Genomic DNA, 19,440 nt, shown 5'->3' with positions numbered 1-19,440 from the left:
AGAAAACTCATACAAACATAAATCACCACTATGTATTTTATAAGAATATTCAGGATGTCAAAGTGACTATTTGTTTAATGGAAGAAAGCAGGAAATATATTTTGTAGTTTAAGAGAAAAACAAGAGGAAAATGCTGCTGAAGTGGACAAATGAGAGTGTAGTGCGCCATAACTTAAGGTGTATTATTAAATCTACCTTCTTCAACTGAAGTTATGAAAAAAATTCAAAGAAGTCAAGTTTTTATTGTATTGAATAATAAGCAAATGTAAGAGAATATTAGAAGATAAAAATCTGGTATAAAAATTGTTAGGATTTTGTCTATGAAAATGTCCAATATATCAAGTGCTTAAACATTTACAGGTAAATATTTATGACTTAAAGTTTAGTAATTCACTCAAACCTGAGAAACCTCATTCAGCCCTCTCAATTTAACCATTCAAGCACTTTTATTTTACTTTTGTACATGATATTATTGTCAAAACTCTCTTATTCAAGATCAAACAAATGTTATTTTGTATTCACACTAAGAGTATTAAATATTAATCAAGAATAATACAAAACAGTTAAAAATGGAAGTGTAGAGGTAAAACAAGACTAGGTCACAGTAAGTATTTGAGGTAAAAAAAAAGTTTTTCTTGTATGTATTTTTAATATCCTTGGAATACCGATAAAATGGTTTCCTTAAAATTTATACATTTACTTTTATCTATAAAGGAAGGAGTTAGCCTTGTTCAGGTCTTTCCATCTGTGTCTAACCACTGTGCTCTCAGAAACAGACCACCTTAGAGCAATGGTATCCAAAGTAGAGACTGCAAGAGAAGATATACTGGAGTGTGTACAGAAGTAAAATAATAAAACTTCAGTTTTTACCTCATTCTTTTACGATGCTATTAGGTTGGCCGAAAAATTCGTTCAGAAAAAACCCAAACATACTTTTTGGCCAACACAATATATGAATTTTTTAATGCTTTCTATGCTTTTACGTGTGTGTGTGTGTGTAAATATATGTATATATATATAACTAAAATACATTACAGGGAATGGTCAAACGTTTTAAACTAATGAGATAAATTATCTTTAAAGTTTTCAGGGCATTTAACAGTATACTTAGATTCTTATTATTGTCAAATTTCATTTAGGAGATGGCTGGGTACAATTGGGTCAGCAATTCCAATTCCCCTGCCTAGTGACCTTAGCTATGCTCCAGCACATGAGAACATATCAGAACAGTAGTCCCAGGTAAAATAATTTGTCCTAATCCTAATATAATATCCTTATTGCCTTAAAGTGGTTCTGTAGAAATCTATTTCCATCATCTCATCTATGTTATACCTCTGTTTCTACCCCACCTGAGATTCATTTCTTCTGATATTTCCATTGGCATCACTGCCTTTATGTATCATTTTTATCATCTTCTATTGTGTTTGCTTCTTTTTAACACTGATATACAAAAGAACTGCACATATTTAATGTGTACAGTTTGATGGGTTTGGATACATGCAAATACCTGTGACATACCACAATCAAGGTCTTAGAAATGTCTTGTGTTTTTAATTTCAAATAAGTTCTGTATTTGTGGCAAGTATGGAAATTGAGAGAAGACAGGGCAAAAATTAGTAAACAATAAAATTAGAAAGCACTGATTATGGAAAAAAAAACACAGTTGTCCATTTATGACCTAAAATAACTATTCTTAAATAATCTCAACATTTAAATAATATATGGAATACAGCCTCAGTAAAAATCCAAGGCTAATTTCTTTTTAATAGAACATTACAAATGTACAATTTCTGATTAGGAGTTGTCTACGTCTACTCATGAAAATCTTGAGATACCACTAAATTCTTTCTTAAAACCACAATACAGAGCCCCAAGATTTCCTTTTGTTATAGTTGAAAATGTTTCTTCTTTGTCAAGAGTCAACATGAATTCAGGTTAAAAATAAGAGAATGCCAATCGAGATATAATACAAATAAGAAAGAGGGTACAAAAGCTTAGTTATCCTGACAAAATATGATTAGCAGATTTGTTATATTTGATGGTGTGCTTCAATATTTATAGTGACTTAAGATAAAACTTTGAACCATATCTGTTCATTTCTAAGAAATTTAGATGGTGAGCACATCAGGGATAAAGAGTAGGGCTTATTCAAATTTCATTTCCCCAAATGCCTAGCACAATGACTGGCATAAATGACAGCAGTAAAACACATAGTAAATATTCGTTGAAAGAAAAAGAAAAAGGGACGATGGGAGAGAACAAATGCCATTACTATTGGAGAAAAAGGACGCATAGCCTCAAAGCATGCAGCAAAACTATAACTAGATAAAGGTCAATGCTCAAATTAGTACTAATTGTCCATAGGTGCTTTCTGTCAGAACCACAGGGATACTGAACTGACTGCTCAGTGGTTCTTAAAGCTGGTGGAATTTTAGGGTCATTCAAGGAGGTATACTCACACCTGGGCCCTAAACTAACCACTCATATCAGGATTCTGGGATTGGAGACCAAACACTGGTAGTTTTCAAATGTCCTCAAGTGACTCTATGGTGCAGCCTGGTTTGTACCTTCTAGAAACGTTTTGCTGCATTCCACTCTCTTCCTTTCTCATCCGATGCAACTCCCCTCTCAGCAATCAGCAGTGCTGGTGTTATTTTACTCAACTTTCTGATATATCATTTCAGAATATCTTGTTCAACTTCATGTTCATGTTTCAATGCTGTCTGATTTTTCTTAATCATCTGTTTCAGAACAAGAATTTCCTGTGCTCCATCCTATGGCAGAGTTACGTGTTGGCACTACAAAGCACTGATCTGAAGTGTAATAAATATGCACAAAGAAAGAAACCAAGTCGTTTCCATCAGGACTTGAAAACATTAAGTAAATCTCCTTTTGCTTCTGATGCTGGGGGAGAGGGTATTCTGACAAGGTCCATCAGAGAATTATACCCAAGTCACAGTTTCAGGATTTGAAGATCTAAAGAGTGGAGTTCTCCTACACACATTATAATTTATCTTTCACCATACAAGGATTACTTTGATTTCACTTTGCTAAATGGAGGCCTGCAGAAAAATGGAAACCTCTGTGTTTTGGAAGTATGCACATGGCAATTCTGAGAATGTAAATTGATATGTTTCATGTAAAGCTCTTAGTCTGAGGTACTGGTGGGTTGCCAGATGAAAATTTTCTTTGATTATAAACAAAATATCCATGGACTGAATCTGAAATGTAGGAAAAATAATTTTAATCCTCACAAATACAAACTTCAATTATAAAGTAAATTTTTGACCAACATATATTAGATTGTCTAACTTTATATCATTATATAGACATGTCTTTTTTCTCTTTCAGAGTTGCCTTTTTCCTTTTAAATATTATTTGTTTAAAGTTATGATTGAACAATCACAATTATGTAAAGACATTTGCTAGATGTTATGATTTTTACTAGAGTATCTTGGAGAAAAATTTTCAATCCCATCACAATTCCTCAATTTTAAAACACATATTTTATCACTCTAAAATAAAATTCTTAGGTAATACAATCTAGCTGCAACATAGCTGTATATGTATGTTAATACTATAATGTAATATAAAAAAATAAATTCATAGCAATTTTTTTTCCTCAGCACAACCAGACTGGGGAGCCTAATGACTGCAGCCAGATGCTTATTCATGAACTGAGAATCACTGTGTATATACTGTCTGAAAACATTGTGGGGTTGGGTGAGTTAATTATGATTGGTATATTCATGGATAATATATTCAAAAATGGTGAACCACTGCACACATTCTTCCTTTGAAGAAGGCTACATTAGATTCTAGGCTCAGATAGTCAAAGATTGGATTTTTACCTGCAAGAATATCCAGAAATATCACTAAAATTTGTGTAGAGAATGTGGGAAGGTTTTGGTGTGTGAGGCTGTCCAGTGTATAACACTGTTGATTCCTCCGACTAATTGCCAACTCTGCCGTCTGAACTTTCTGGCAACAAAAATGTCATTTAACATGTCCCAGGCACCTCCTCGAGGTCACACCAGTACAGTTGGAAATCATTGATATAACCTTCCTGATTTTTTTCAAATGAATAAAATCTCACCAACTCAAGAGCAAATCAAGTTTAAAAACTGAACAAGAAAATATTTTATCTTGCTATGGTCCACTTTAAATGTATTAAGTTGGACAAAAAGTTCATTTGGGTTTTTCCATAAGAGGTAACAGAAAAACCTGAAAGAAATTTTTGGCCAACCAACAGCAACTCTTCAATATGCAGGCTCCTCTTGCTTTCATGTTGTCTTTAATTGCTTTAAGTTCCTATCACACCTTCCTAAATCCATTGACATTTCTAACCTAGTAGTCCTTCTTGCTACTTACATTTCCACTTCATTCATAAGTCCCATTCCCTTCTAGGCTCATGTTAAAGTCCAGGGTCTCCAACTTTTCTGCTTTGTAGCTAGGTTATATTACTTCTTTGATTCTCAGTTTCTTCATATACAGAGATAATAGCAATACTTATAAGATTGCTATGAAGATGAATATGATACAAAGGCTTCTAAGAGTACAACTCAAAAGAATAATGAGAACAAACTTCCATTTGCCCAGTCTAGGCAAAGGAAACTGACACCTGAGAGATGATTCCTCCAGTACATAAACATGCATGAGAAGATAAATAAAAAATTAGCAGAACAGAAAATCATCAGAACCCCAAAAGACAGGTATATACTATAAATAGTTGATGGTATGCATTGGTTTGAGAAAGTCCACAAAAGTAATAGACTTGCCAATGGGACTTTAATGGTTCAAGTTCACTGCCAAAATGGTACCTTCCCTAAATAGAGCTTTGATAATCATTGCCAAGTTTCTCTCTCCTCCTTTACACAGGTACTGTTGACCTTCTCCAACTTTAATTGCTACATCTTCTCTTTATTGTGTGTCTTTGAATAACACTGTTTATTATGCATATTTTAATAACAGAGGACCATTATTATTTTTCTTATGTCCTAGGAGTACTCTGCTTCTCCCCATATACTGGCTACAGCTCTCATTGCCCAGTTATGTACAGGAGTAAAGAGGGACTTAATATTTTAATATTGAACCTCATTCCTTTATTCATTCAACTAAACTGTATTACTCTTCTAACAAGAGTTCATCTCTTCAGGTGATGCTGTTGTTATTGGTCTGGGGACCATATTTCAAAAACCATTGTGTTGGGTTGACCAATAAGTTTATTTGAGTTTTTCCATAAGATGTAATGAAAACTACTGAACAAACTTTCTGGCAAACACCTGACTGGTGGGGAGGACACTATCAGAGACCTAAGTAGTGGACGTGAAGTTGGGGAAGGGTAAAAAGCTTAAGAATGACATAACCTGACACATAATGCAATGTGTATAATAAAGGCACTCCTTTGGGAACAACTAACTTATATGAGACATTAAACCAAGTGCAGCAGAAATTAGGTCTGAGCAGGTGGGAAGCAAAAACTAGAGTTTGAGGATAAAATAAAATGAGCTGCCAGAAATTTAAAAGGAAGAAAAGCAACCAAATAACAAGCCAATAATGTGGATCCAGGTGAATTTATGTGAATGGTATTTGCTAAGGCATATTTAGGTATTTGCTTGACACATTCTAAGCTTTTAACATGTGATAACTTCAATTGGGAATGTTTGCCTTATGAAATCTCTGGGGTGGATAAAAAACAAGATAAAAATGCAAACATTATGCCAAGCTTTGACATTTTGTTACTCGGTCTTTTGAATGCCTAACAAATGTAATATTCTAACCTGTTTTGGCAAACAGAAGGAACTTTGTATTTCTGTTTAGATTCTTTGGATAAATAATGAGGCTAGTCAGAAAGAAAAAAGAAAAAAAGGTCTCATATGTTATGGATTAGAAAGTACTCCAAACCAAGATAACAAAAATAAATCATAAATCACTCTCTACAATATACCACCACCCCTGGGTATTAAACAGGAACTATAATTGTACTGAACCACGAGTCAAAAACTGAAATGTACCACAATAATTTGCTGAACTTTGGAAATTTTTTTGAACTGTGGAATAAACCTGCTAATTTAAAAACCCAAGGCCAACCACTTAGATGACCCTGTTTGAACTAAATTTGAACCTATATTTTGTCTATACTTGTACAAACAGAATATTCTAATATTTTCTAAACTATTGATGAACCTAAAAGGAGCTGACCTATATTGTGATTGAGTCCCTAGTTTTTAGATGGATCTTGTCTAGATGAGGCAATCTTTGGTAGATTTAAGTTCACTCAGGTAGCAACTACTGACATTTTAACATCCCTGCTGGAAAAATAACTTCTGGTTTCTGAATGGCCCACTACAAGGCACTGACTTCAAAAGGAATACGCCAGGGAAGGTTCAGTGTTCATGGTAATGAATAGCCCCTCTCTGATCAACTGATGGGCTTTGAATAAATGACCACACAGAAACAGATAATCGGATGGATAGTTCAGTCTCTCTGTATAGGACTTTTTTTCCTTTTATACATAGCTGGTATCAGTTTTCATTCTGCTGTATCTGAGGAGGTTCCCATCTCCTTTCTCACAGGTCCAGCTTTTTATTATACCCCAGGATGGGCCTAGGGTGATAGCTACAGGGTGACATCTAATAATAGTGAAGGGAAATGGAAGCAATGAGAGAAATGGGCAATTTTATTTTGCAGGTACCTCCTTACTTCCCACACCCATTTCTTATTCCAAATACTCTCTCCAAATGTTTTCTGTGCTGTTAGTTTTATAACTAAATGCCAGGAACTAATTAATCCAGCTGTTCTTCTAAATGTAAGTAAATTGTATTTCCGTATTTTCATTCACAGAATCCTACCTATAACATCCAAGTATTTACATTGTCCTCTTCAAATTTAACTTTGGGAGGGAGGAAAGGAAGGAGGGAAAGATGGAGAGAAGGAGAAAGACAGAAAGGAAAAAGGGAATGGAAGATGAAAAGTGAAGAAGAAAGAAAAGGGCAGTTAAAGTGACTTATTTATTATATTTTTTCATTAGAGCTAATACTATAGCCTTTCAGAAAAACTTCCAAGTGTTAAATGATTTCTTTAGGGATAAGAAGAAGGCGAACGATTTATAAGGATAAGAAGAAGGGAAATAGTTTATAAAATAATATTATATTCATAGAGGTCCAAGGAGAAAAAAAAATTAGTAATCTGCAACTACTGGTGGCTGAGGGACATGGAAAAACACATCATTAACTGGAAATGGTTGACAGAACAAGAGAAACCAGATATTTAGGAAGCCAGTTAGAAAAGAGGGGAAATAGGTTTAAGTGGATTGGGCTCTGCTTCTATACTAGTGTTCCCCAAACTTTAATCTTGTTAAAGTACAGATTCAGATTCAGTAAATCTGGGTTAGGGACTGAGATTCTTCATTTCTTTCCTTTCTTATTTTTTAAAATGACCATATAACTTTTTAATGAGAGCAATCCAAAGTCATTTCTAATGTTTAGTTCAGGACCTTGGAGAATTTTCTCCCCACTGAATAAATTTTACAGGGAGACAGAAACCTCCAATTTGTTTAGTATCATCCATTTCAGCACAAATTGTTTTATTATTACTATATAAGTTTCAGGTGCAGAGCATTATAATATGATATCTGTATACACTACAAGGTGATCACCACCACACGCTTAGTTATCATCCATCACCATACATCTGACTCCCTTCATGTATTTCACCTTCCCCCCAACGCCCTTCCCTTCTGATAACCACTAATTTGTTCTCTGTTTTATTTTGCTGTCTCATTTGTGTTTTTTTTTTAAGAATCCACATATAAGTGAAATCATACTGTATATGTCTATCTCCATCTGACATATCACTTAGAATAATAACTTAAGGGTCCATATATATTGTCACAAATGTATAATGTTACCTATAGATTTCTTGTAAATGTTCTTTTTTTTAACTTACTAGATTACCAAGGTATTATGAAATTATATATATATATAAAACTCAGGAATAGCCAGATTAAAAAGATATACAGGGCAAGGTCTGGGAAAAGGGTGATCACATTCCATGATCTCTCCAGGCATGCCACTATTCCAGGATCTATTCACCAACCCAGAAGTCCTAATTTTGTTTCTTAAGTTGATATAATTTCTTTCTATTCTTAATGTTCTAGGAGCTTTTAGAATCACAGAAAAAAATGCTTTATTTATTCATACTTTTTTTTTACTGTCAAATACTTCATCAACTGATAGGATCTCATAATTATAATTATTATTTTTTAGTCTGTTGATGTTCAAATGATGAACTAACCTTTCATACTCAAACTAAGCCACATTAGGCCTTGATGGATGCTTATTTTTATATATTTTGGTTCAATTTAATAGTACTTTGTTGAGGATTTTTTGGCATCCATGATCATGATAGAGATTAGTCTGTAGTTTTCTTTTTATGTACTGTCTTTTTTTTTCAGGTTTTCGTATGAGAATGATACTGCTCTGTGTTGAGAAGCATCTCCCACCGTTCTATAATCTGGAAAAGATAATATAAAGTTTGTGTTTATCATACTTTGGATGTCTGGAAAAATTCTTCAGTGAAGGCTTCTGGATATAGAAACTTCCTTTTTCGGAAGCTTTTATATTACAAATTCAAATCCTTTAGTGGTTATGAGATTGGCTGATTTTCTGTTTAGTCCTATCAGGTGTTGAGAGGCAGGTGTTGAATTCTTAACTATAAAGGTAGATTTGTTTATTTCTTCTTTACAACTATCCTCTTTGCTTTTTTGAGGGTCTCTGGCAATACAAATCTAACATTGTTATGTTTCATTTTCTGGTAGGTTACTTTTATATTTTTTAGGATTTCATCTTGATTTAATTGTGGTTTTGAATACATTTCTTTATGTGTTTTTCATAGTTGTTCTAGGTGTTATAATATCTCTGATTTATAATAGTCTATTAGTATCAACATTTTACCATTTTGTGTGAAGTGTGCAAACCTTACTTCCATTTGGATCGTATTACCTTCTCTACTTTCAAGTATCATTGTTTTGAGTATCATATCTTTGTTATAATTCTTTTTCAGTCATCAAATATGATTTACAAATCCCATGAGGAGAAGGATAATCAACTGGATATAGTCATATTTCTTCTCTTTTCATTTTTTTAATCCTGTCCAATGCTAAAGTTCCTTATTTTATTATTTCCATTTTGTTAAAAATCTTTCCTTTAGACATTAAGAATAGGTCTGATAGCAATACATTCTTTTAGTTTTTCTTAGCCTGAGAAAGTCCTTCCTTCTCCTTCATTCTTAAAAGAGAATTTCATCTGCTCTAAAATTTAGGGTTGACAGTTATTTTCTAAAAGATGATACAATATTAGAGGAGACTATTGAGAGGCTGGGACCACTGGTAGACCCATGACCTGGAACCAGGAAATCACAGGCTCCTCATGCTCTTTCCTGTCCTTGGATTGTGGCTTCACCTTGCCTTCCCCACACTAGAACCTGTCCCAAGAACCACCTTGAGAAACTAATGTGTTGCTGTGACCATCTGGATAGTACATGTGACTGAACCCTGTAAAGGCCTCTGTATAGACTTTTTAAAGATTCTGGCAATTAGGGATGGAGAGCTGCTCATTTTGTTGCCACTCAAAATAAGCATCATAAGTAAGCTTCCTTGCTTATTAAAGAAAGAAAGAAAAGAAAGTGAAGTCATTCAATCATGTCTGACTCTTTGCGACCCCATGGACTGTAGCCTACAAGGCTCCTTCGTCCATGGAATTCTCCAGGCAAGAGTACTGGAGTGGGTTTCCATTTCCTTCCCCAGGGGATCTTCCTGACCCAGGCATAGAACCCAGGTTTCCTGCATTGCAGGTAGACGCTTTGCCATCTGAGCCACCAGGGAAGCCCTTGCTTTTTAAACCTGACGCCTAATCTGGAGGCAGCAGCCTCTTTCTTCAGTCTCTCTTTGCCCTCCGTGCATGGGGGCCAGTTTGTGAATCAACAATTGGCAAGCCAACCAGGAATCTTAACAAATGGGTCTTGGGAAAGAGGTATCTGTAGATAAAATCCTGAGTTGCTCATCTATCCCTATGTGTGGGGGGGTGGGGTCTGAATGTCAGATGCTTGTAGACTGTCACGTGAATGCAGGACATGCTGAAAACACCAGCTGGTTTGATACACTTGTTTGTGCAAGAGCACCCTGCACATTGTGGCACTGAAGGGAAATGAATGGTTGCCGTGGTGGGCTGACCACTCCTGAGGGCAGTTTGCCTGAACACTGCTCCTGACTAGAGGCTGAGGTTTGAGTTAGAAAATCAGAAGAAGAGCTAAGATTAGAGAAGGACATGCAGTTGTCCACTCTTCTGCTAGCTTCAGGGCTAGTAGACACGGTAGGAAAGCAGCCTATTAAGTTGGAGACCTTAATGGGACATTTTGCAAAGCTAGGAGGGCACAAACTGCCAGGAATTAAGGTTCAAATGCTTGTGACAAAGCCTGACTGGGACTCTGAGAGGTGGAATCCTGGGAAAGTGAGGAGGGTGAAGGGGATGGGGGGGAGTTGTGGTGATTGACCTTGAAACAGATGGGAAGACCCCTAACATAAAAGAAAGCAAAAACACAGCAACCACTTCCCAGCCAGCAAGGCAGCCCCCAGCTCAGGAAATTTTCATGATGAGACAGTATATTCCCATTAGGCTTATAGATATAGTTGCCAAATTCCAGCAAAAGGCCAGGGAAAGTATTGAGGTATGGATAGTGGTGGAGAAAGGGGTGGCATTTCTCTGACTAGATGGGAGGCAGAGAAAACGAGCAACATCACCACACACCCTGCCCTTCAGCAGTACCTACGTGGTGCTCAGGAGGATTCATAGGACACACTTCCTTATAGATCAGATTATTGCAGCCTGCAGGGAGGTTTGGGCCAATGAGGGAGTTCTCCCTGGGCATGTGGAACTCTGGAAATCTATAAAGGAAGTACAGCAAATTCTTGGGGAGTGTGCATTAAGACAGGCCATTTCTGCCTCTGTCTCTGAAGACCCCGAGAATGAAAGCCAAGATATTTCAGTCTGCCTCAGCACCTGGAATGAACACTGATATCCATGCTGAACCCAGTCATGACACAAGACATGGATGATGTTGGGCAATCCTTGCTGATATGGAGGGGAGGGAGTGATAAATCTCAGTAAAGGTACTGGCTGTGGGGAAGACTCAAGACAGAGTGAGGAGCTGGGGGAATTCCCACTGATGCCCTGCAATACAGATGGATCCATTTGGGGCAATCCGTCCACATGGATGGCAGTCACTCCTCAGCCCAACAGTGACACTATCTGGATGTAAGCATGAAGGAACCACAGCAGCCAGTGGGCTGAACTCAGAGTGGTTTGGCTGGTGATCACTCGTAAGCCTTGGGGGTTAACTCTTTACACTGACAGCTGGGCTGTTCTAAAGGAATTAACCCTATGGCTTGGACAAGGGGAAGCCAATGGGTGGATGATCATGAATAAGCCCTTGTGCCCCCCAGTCAACCTCCTGATGTTTCTGAGTCAGGTAGGAAAATTTTAGGCCTAAGGGAATGGGAAGGCTTCTTGATCTGTTCTGCCCCTTTTCTAGTACATCTTCACTATGCAGTATCTCACGTTGGAAGAGAGCAATCATAGGTCAAATAATGAAGGAGAAGCCTTTTGGTAGCCAACTGCTGTTAGTGGGGGCCTTCCACTAAACCCCTTGCCAGGGCTGCCATTTTCCCATGGTGTTTTTGGTGGGACTTGGGTGCATTGAAGAATGTTTGGGCATTGTTTAACCTGGGACGCTTTCAGTTATTAGTTTAATTTACGGGGTCAGGATACACTTAGGCCTCAGTAAGCTCTTTCTGTTGGATAGGAGGCTCATAAAATTATGACAGTTGTGCTTTTGTTTTTCCTCCATTTCTGGAATCCCAAATGAGTTTGACTTTTTTCACATTTTAGAGTTATGTTTTGATTTTCTCTTGCATTAGTACCAAAAGTTATATTGTACCTATTGTAGAGGAACAGGAAGATATGAATTTAAGGCATTTTGTTTGGGCCAGAAATCTGGTTAATCAAAACAGTCACTTTGTAAGGCCACTCAGTTTTGACACAGTTTGTCACAAAGCAATTTATAACTTCAATACTCTTTCAACTTGAAGATATAAACCATATGTGATCTCAAGTATTACTTTTTTTCATTCCAAATTGCTCTACTAAGATCCATTAATATTCTTGCATGTAGCTATTGTCTAGGCATTTCAACCACTATATAACATTCCATTTTATGAATATTTTATTTATTTACTCTCCTTTTGATGGTTGTTTTTAGATTGTCACTATTATAAAAAAGAGCTGCAATGAAAATTCCTGTGTAGTTCTCCCTGTGCAAGAGTTTCTGCTGGGTATATGACTGGTAGGCAAGTTGCCAGGTATGTAAATGGTCATCTTCACAAGATACTGTCAACTTTTTCAAAGTGGCTGTACCCTCCCACAATCTAAGTAATGACGGCAATTCAGATCTTTTCCAAGACTTTGTATTATCCATTTGGTATGATTAGATTTCTTTCTTTCACCAATAAGATGGGTGCAAAATGACATCACACTCTGGCGTTGATTTGCATTTCCTTGGTTACCAGTGCAGCTGAACCACCATTTCACACAATTTTCCCCTACATATGTTTCCTCTACCATGAAAGGCCTGTCCATGTCTTTATACTTTCTATTTGTCCTTTTCCTCACATAAGAGAAATTGGGATTGAAAAGTCAAAGGCACTTCAGAGAAAGAGGACAGCTGTTAAGGTCAAGTAAAGAGACCTCCATTTCAAAGAATAAATAGCCTCCTCAGTGTTAGGAGCTAATGGCCAGTTGGTGTTAAGCTGAACTGCTGTGTAAGAAATATCTGGTTTAGAGTGATTTTTTTTTTTTCTTTAAGAATTTCCCATTACCTATTTGTTTCTATCTGGGTCCAAATCAGAGACTTCTGCTTGGTGCTAAGAAAAGAGAGACAGAAATGACTGGAAATTAATTTTGCACTGAAGTGGAGACTAAGGGTCAGGGGCTGGACAAAACTGGATGGCAGGCTACATGTTAAACGTTTAAATATTCCCTATTGATCTCTATTTCGTGGTTTCTCTTATTTTCAGGTATCCAGCGTACTTAGGGCTTCTCAAGCCTTCCCAAAAGTTGTACAATGATATTCTACCCAGACCTCTCCTCAGTGGGCTCTGGCTTAGGCTCCAGTAATTCCTCTGTCCCTTTCCTTTATTATTCACTGTCCCCTCTCCAGCCCCATAATCATCAGAAGCTTTTCTTACTCAAGAGGTAATAAGAAGAATGCACATGTCTTGAGGACTACCTCTTTACCAAATGTTATTCTAGAAATTTCACCTAAACTCATGTATCTGATCCTCAAACCAGTTCTTTGAAGTCTCAGTTTGCGTTTACCATTGCAAATCATGGTCCTGTTTGGAGAAAGAAGGAAACTGGTTAAGTAACTAGCCCAAAGTTACACAACAAATAAGTAGCAGACTTTAGATTCAACAAATACACATAATCTTAATTATATACTGAAAAGAAAACTAAGATCCATCTCCAGGCTAACCAAACCACTTTACGAAAACAATGTGTTCTCACAAAGAAATCTGCATATCAAAATACTTCTTAATATAAAAGCAATTTTGAACGATGAATATCATCACAGATACTGCAGGCCAGGTAATGGCTTCCTGAGGCATCACAATTTCAGAGTAACTATTTCCCAATGGGCAAGACTAGCTGAAAGAGAATCTTAGGGGACCGAATGGCTTAAAGAAGATGATAGAAAATTGAGCTAAAGGTGAGACTTTCAACATCTGAGTTGTTATGGCACACGTGTTAGTTCATTCATTTGCAAAGTGTGGACAATTCAGTATTTATCTTATATAGTTACTGGATGAACTAAATGATCTAATTAAAAAAGTCATTCAACACAGTCACTAGAACAATTTACTTACACAGTAAACAATATGTGTCATTATTATAATTCTTGAAAGAAATGTCTACATACATGTTTATTTAGACTTCCCAATTCCAAACAAATGAGGATGAGATAGAGATGGAGAGAACAACTTTGTCCTGTTATCTGTCTAAGGCAAACCTTCTAAGCTACCATTCCCTCTCCAAGCACCTATCTAATAATATGTCTGACCCCTTGATGAAGACCCTGCCCTATTCTCAGAGAGGTGTGACTTACCTTCTGGCCTCCACACTAAAATACAGCATAAGTCAAACATCCTTGAGAAAGACACATGGGGGTGTGTGTTTCACCTTAGAAGAAAGTCCACTGTTAAATTTCCTTTATGGCCAATTAACTCACAAAGCAAGGCTTTATACATCCCATAGAAAAGTCCTTGTTATATTACACGGTGATATGAGTCTATACAAAGTAGACTGACCTACTAGATTTATTTCACTAAAGCTCATACAGACTATAAGATGTTCTCACATTGAACATGTATAGAAGAAACAAAAGATGCTATCATACTGAAGACACATAGAAGAAACTCACTACTGTATATAACTTTAAAGGAACTGTGCATGTCAATCTAAAAGGTTCATCCATGGCAATCTCCTGACATCTTTCACTGGCACAAATGTGCCTTCTTATACCTTTTCTTGCTCTATCATTATCACAGAGCCTTAGTGCTGAGATCAGGGGTTCCGGCACATCAGTAGGTAAGGGAAAGTCAATATGTACCTTTTTTTGTGACTACATGTCATTTTTCTTTACTGTATCTAATTTCATTATTAGAAACTCAGATGAATAAAGTATCTAAAACAAAAAGCCACAAAATTCTCATAACTTTTTCTTTTTTTTTTTTTTAACTATTTTACACTGTTACCTCTGTGAATCACGTGCATGTTTGCATGCTAAGTCACTTCAGTAGTGTTCAACTCTGTGCGACCCCATGAACGGTAGCCCGCCAGGCTCCTCTGTCCATGGGATTCTCCGGGCAAGAACACTGAAGTGGGTTGCCAGGCCCTCCTCCAGGGGATCTTTCCGACCCAGGGATTGAACCCATGTCTGTTATGTCTCCTGTATTGGCAGATGGAACCCATCTTTCCACTAGCGCCACTTGGGAAGCCCCTGTGAATCACACTTATTTCCAATTCAAATTTAGTTAATAATTAGAGGAGTGTCCTTGGGGAGAATGGTGCAGGGGATGACCCAGAGGGAGGATATGGGGAGGAGGGAGGTGGGAGGGGGGTTCAAGAAGGGGAACACATGTACACCCAGGGCGGATTCATGTCAATGTATGGCAAAACCAACCAATATAATATTGTAAAGTAATTAACCTCCAATAAGTAAATAAATAAAAATCTAAACTAAACGGGGAGCAAAGTCTGCATCCTAAGGTTCAGAGGACTTTCTATTTAAACATAATTATTTATTTTTTAAATTTGAGATATAATCCACATACTATAAAATTCAATATTTTAAACTGCACAGTTTAGTGTTTTTTTGGCATATTTTTAAGACTATAGAGTTATTACCATTATTTAATTCCAGAATATTTTTATCTCCCCAAAATAGCAATCACTTCCTATTCAATCCTCCTGCCCTTTGCAACCTGATCTACAATTTGTCTGTCTGGCAAGTTCTTAGCCATTATTTCTTTAAATAAGATTGCTGCTTTCTCCCTCTCTTTTCCTATTGGGCCTCCAACAATACATTTCTTGGTTTCCTTAATGGTGTCTCATAATTCCTATAGGCTTTATTTCTGTTCGTTGTTATTTTGCTCCTTTGATCAGATAATTTCAGTAGTTCCTTCTTCGAGCTCACTGATTCTCTACTGTTTGTTCAAATCTGATACTGAAGCTATCTATTAAATTCCTCAATTGAGTCATTATATTCTTCACCTCCAAATTTCTTCTTAGTTCTTATGTTTTCTATCTCGTTGTTGAACATTTTTTACTGGTTTTCTAACATTGTTAACTTGTCTACCTTTGCCCTCTTTTAGCCCTCTATGTGGAGAAGGCAATGGCACCCCACTCCAATATTCTTGCCTGGAAAGTCCCATGGATGGAGGAGCCTGGTGGGCTGCAGTCCATGGGATCACTAAGAGTCAGACGCAACTGAGCGGCTTCACTTTCACTTTTCACTTTCTTGCACTGGAGAAGGAAATGGCAACCCACTCCAGTGTTCTTGCCTGGAGAATCCCAGGGACAGGGGAGCCTGGTGGCCTGCTGTCTATGGGGTCGCACAGAGTCGGACACGACTGAAGCGACTTAGCAGCAGCAGCCCTCTGTGAGCATCTTAATTATTTTGAATTCTTTGTTGGGCAGTTTTTGATCTCCATTTCTTTGGGGTCAGTTACTGAAGTTTTCCCGTGTTCATCTGGTAGATTACTGTTCTGATTCTTCATGTTCCCTGTAGCCTTCCATAGGAGACTGCATAATTGAAGAGGCAATCAGCTCTTCCAGATTTCGTGGATTGACTTTAGTAAAGGAAGAATTTCACCTTTGGGTTGAGCCAAGCTGGAACATGCTGTGACCCTGGTTGTAGCAGTGCAGGGCACGGAGTCCAGTGTTGTATGGCAACACCAGGTCTTGGGAGGGGTATGGGGTAGTCTCAGTGTCCTTTTGTCTCAGGCTGTGGGGTCCACACACAGCATTGACAACTGTGTGGCCCTTGGCAAATATCTGAAGTTGCCTGAAGTAGCTTCAAGGACGAGTGTCGTCCTCAGCAACACCTCCAGATTTAGTGGCTAGGGACCACAGAAGGCAGCAGCAGTGGCTGGAACTGGTGGTGTCCCCACACTTGGTGTGGGGACCAGCAGCAGATGCTGTGTAGTGACAAGGGCTGAGACCAACTACAGGTACCCTGCTGTCAGCATACTCTTATGTGGGCTACAGTCTCCCCATGGGCACGTGGTTTAGTGGCTGGTGTCAAGCTGGTGGTGCACAACTGGAGGGGCTAGCCCTGAGTATGTGCATGGCAGTGGGGGTCAGATGTAGAGGTCTAGGCTGGCATTTTTCACACACGCAGCTGCAGAGGCCTGGGGTGGCTGCCAGTACTGTTCTGGGCTGAGGAGTGAGGTGTGGGGAGGAACTCAGGTGGCTGGCATCATCAAAGATGAATGCTTGATGGGGGAAACACTGGTGAAATTCGTAGAGGGCTGGCTGTGCTGGCTGTGAATTTCTTCACTGGCAAAATCTGCTTGGTTTGTCCACAGAGCAGGTCAGAATCAGCCGCAATCACTCCTGCTATGTGGCTGCTCTCTGTAGACTCTGCTTTCCTTCCCTGTCCTTCACCATCTCTACATGTCTCAGTTTTGCTAATGTGGGTGGAGTAAAACCAAATTGGGACCCTCAGGCAGTGTCCTAAAGGCTGGGGAAGCTGGTTGTTCACCCTTCCCTTCTTGATGAGGGCCTCTATTTCTAACTGGGAAGTTTCCTGCTTGTGCTTAGCAATGCCAGCTTGGGGGATAGGATGATGCAGGCAAAATGAAGCTGTTGGAGAAGACTCTTGAGAGTCCCTTGGACTGCAAGGAGATCCAACCAGTCCATCCTAAGGGAGATCAGTCTTGGGTGTTCATTGGAAGGACTGATGTTGAAGCTGAAACTCCAACACCTTGGCCACCTCATGCGAAGAGCTGACTCATTGGAAAAGATCCTGATGCTGGGAAAGATTGAGGGCAGGACGACAGAGGATGAGATGGTTGGATGGCATCACCAACTCAATGGACATGGGTTTGGGTAGACTCCGGGAGTTGGTGATGGACAGGGAGGCCTGGCGTGCTGCAGTTCATGGGGTTGCAAAGAGTCAGACACGACTGAGCGACTGAACTGAACTGATGCGGCTGCTCTCTGTAGACCCTGCTTTCCTTCCTTGTTCTTTTCCATCTCTACATGTCTCAGTTTTGCTAATGTGGGTGGAGTAAAACCAAATTGGGACCCTCATGCAGTGTCCTAAAGGCTGGGGGAGCTGGTTGCTCACCCCCACTCTTCCCTTCTTGATGAAGGGCTCTATTTCTAGCTGGGAAGTTTCCTTCTTGTGCTTAGCAATGCCAGTTGGGGGGATGGGATGATGCAGACAAAATGAAGCTTCCTCGTCTTTTTGTGCTGTTACTCTCAGGATTGTTTGAACCACTGTATTGCTGAAGTTTCTTAACAGGACTCCAGAGCTGTTTTCATTTGTGGATAGCTATCTAAATGTTTATCTTTTCAGGGGAGGTGGGGAGAAATGGAGGTCGGGGTCTCCTATGTGGCTATCTTGGTGATGTCCTTAGACTGTTCTTACTTATTTTTGCCCACTTGATGTATCTTGTGTTGAGAATGGTATGTTAATGACTCTATTATATTTTTTCTTTTTCTGTTTCCTTATGTCTTTTATTGTTTTGCTTACCATGCTTAACTTGCTTAGCATTTTGTTTCTCAACCAACTGGTGAAAGACATTTTTGGTTATCTCATCTTAATCATGATTCCTGCCTTTTAGCTATAAAATTACTTATTTTGAATTCTACTTTGATTGATATCAGTATCACTTTGCCCATTTTCTTATTTTCTATTTTCCTGGAATATTTTCTTTACCTATCCTTTATAGTCGTTCTAAAACATTTCCATTTTTGCATGTCCCTTTATACAGCATAGAGATTTTTCTTGCTTTGTAAGCCAAATTAAAAATCTTTTCCATTTAATTAGTAGGGTGAAGCTCATTTATCTCATTTATGTTTATTGATAAGATTTCTCTATTTGCTCTCACCTATGTTATGTTATTTATGTTAATATTATTTGTGTTCTGTAACATTTACTGTGGCTATTACTCTACATTATGTGTCTCTTTGTCCCTTTAGTTTCTTAATTTCTTTTGGTATTTAAATGTCTTGTGGTTACCATTGCATTTATACCTTTTTAATGCTTTTGTTCACTTGTTCCTTATTCAATCCTTACTATATCATTGGCTACTTTTAAATCATATCCCTTAACCTCCCAGTTAAAACTATTAAACAAGCAATGAACTTATTCTATTCTTTTATTTCCTCTCTGAAATCTCCCATTTTATTTGTATTCTTTTTACTTTGTCAGATCACACAATATGTATACTGGTAGAATAATAATATTTTGTATATTGTCCTTTATTTTTACATCAAGTCTATTATGAAATATACTTAGATATTTCTTAAGTATACTTGGAAGTATACTTAGAAAACTAAGATCATGGCATCCAGTCCTATCACTTCATGGCAAATAGATGGAGAAACAATGGAAACAGTGACAGACTTTATTTTGGGGGGCTCCAAAATCACTGAAGATGGTGACTGAAGCCATGAAATTAAAAGATGCTTGCTCCTTGGAAGAAAAGCTATGACCAACCCAGACAGCATATTAAAAAGCAGAGATGTTACTTTGCCAACAAATGTCTGTCTAGTCAAAGCTATAGTTTTTCCAGTAGTCATGTATGGATGTGAGAGT

The sequence above is a fragment of the Moschus berezovskii genome, chromosome X, assembly GCF_049115385.1.
Source record: "Moschus berezovskii isolate FMDL1 chromosome X, NW_MosBer_1.0, whole genome shotgun sequence".
NCBI lineage: Eukaryota > Metazoa > Chordata > Mammalia > Artiodactyla > Moschidae > Moschus > Moschus berezovskii.
The sequence above is the reverse complement of the archived record's forward strand: the minus strand, read 5'-3'. Positions refer to the sequence as shown.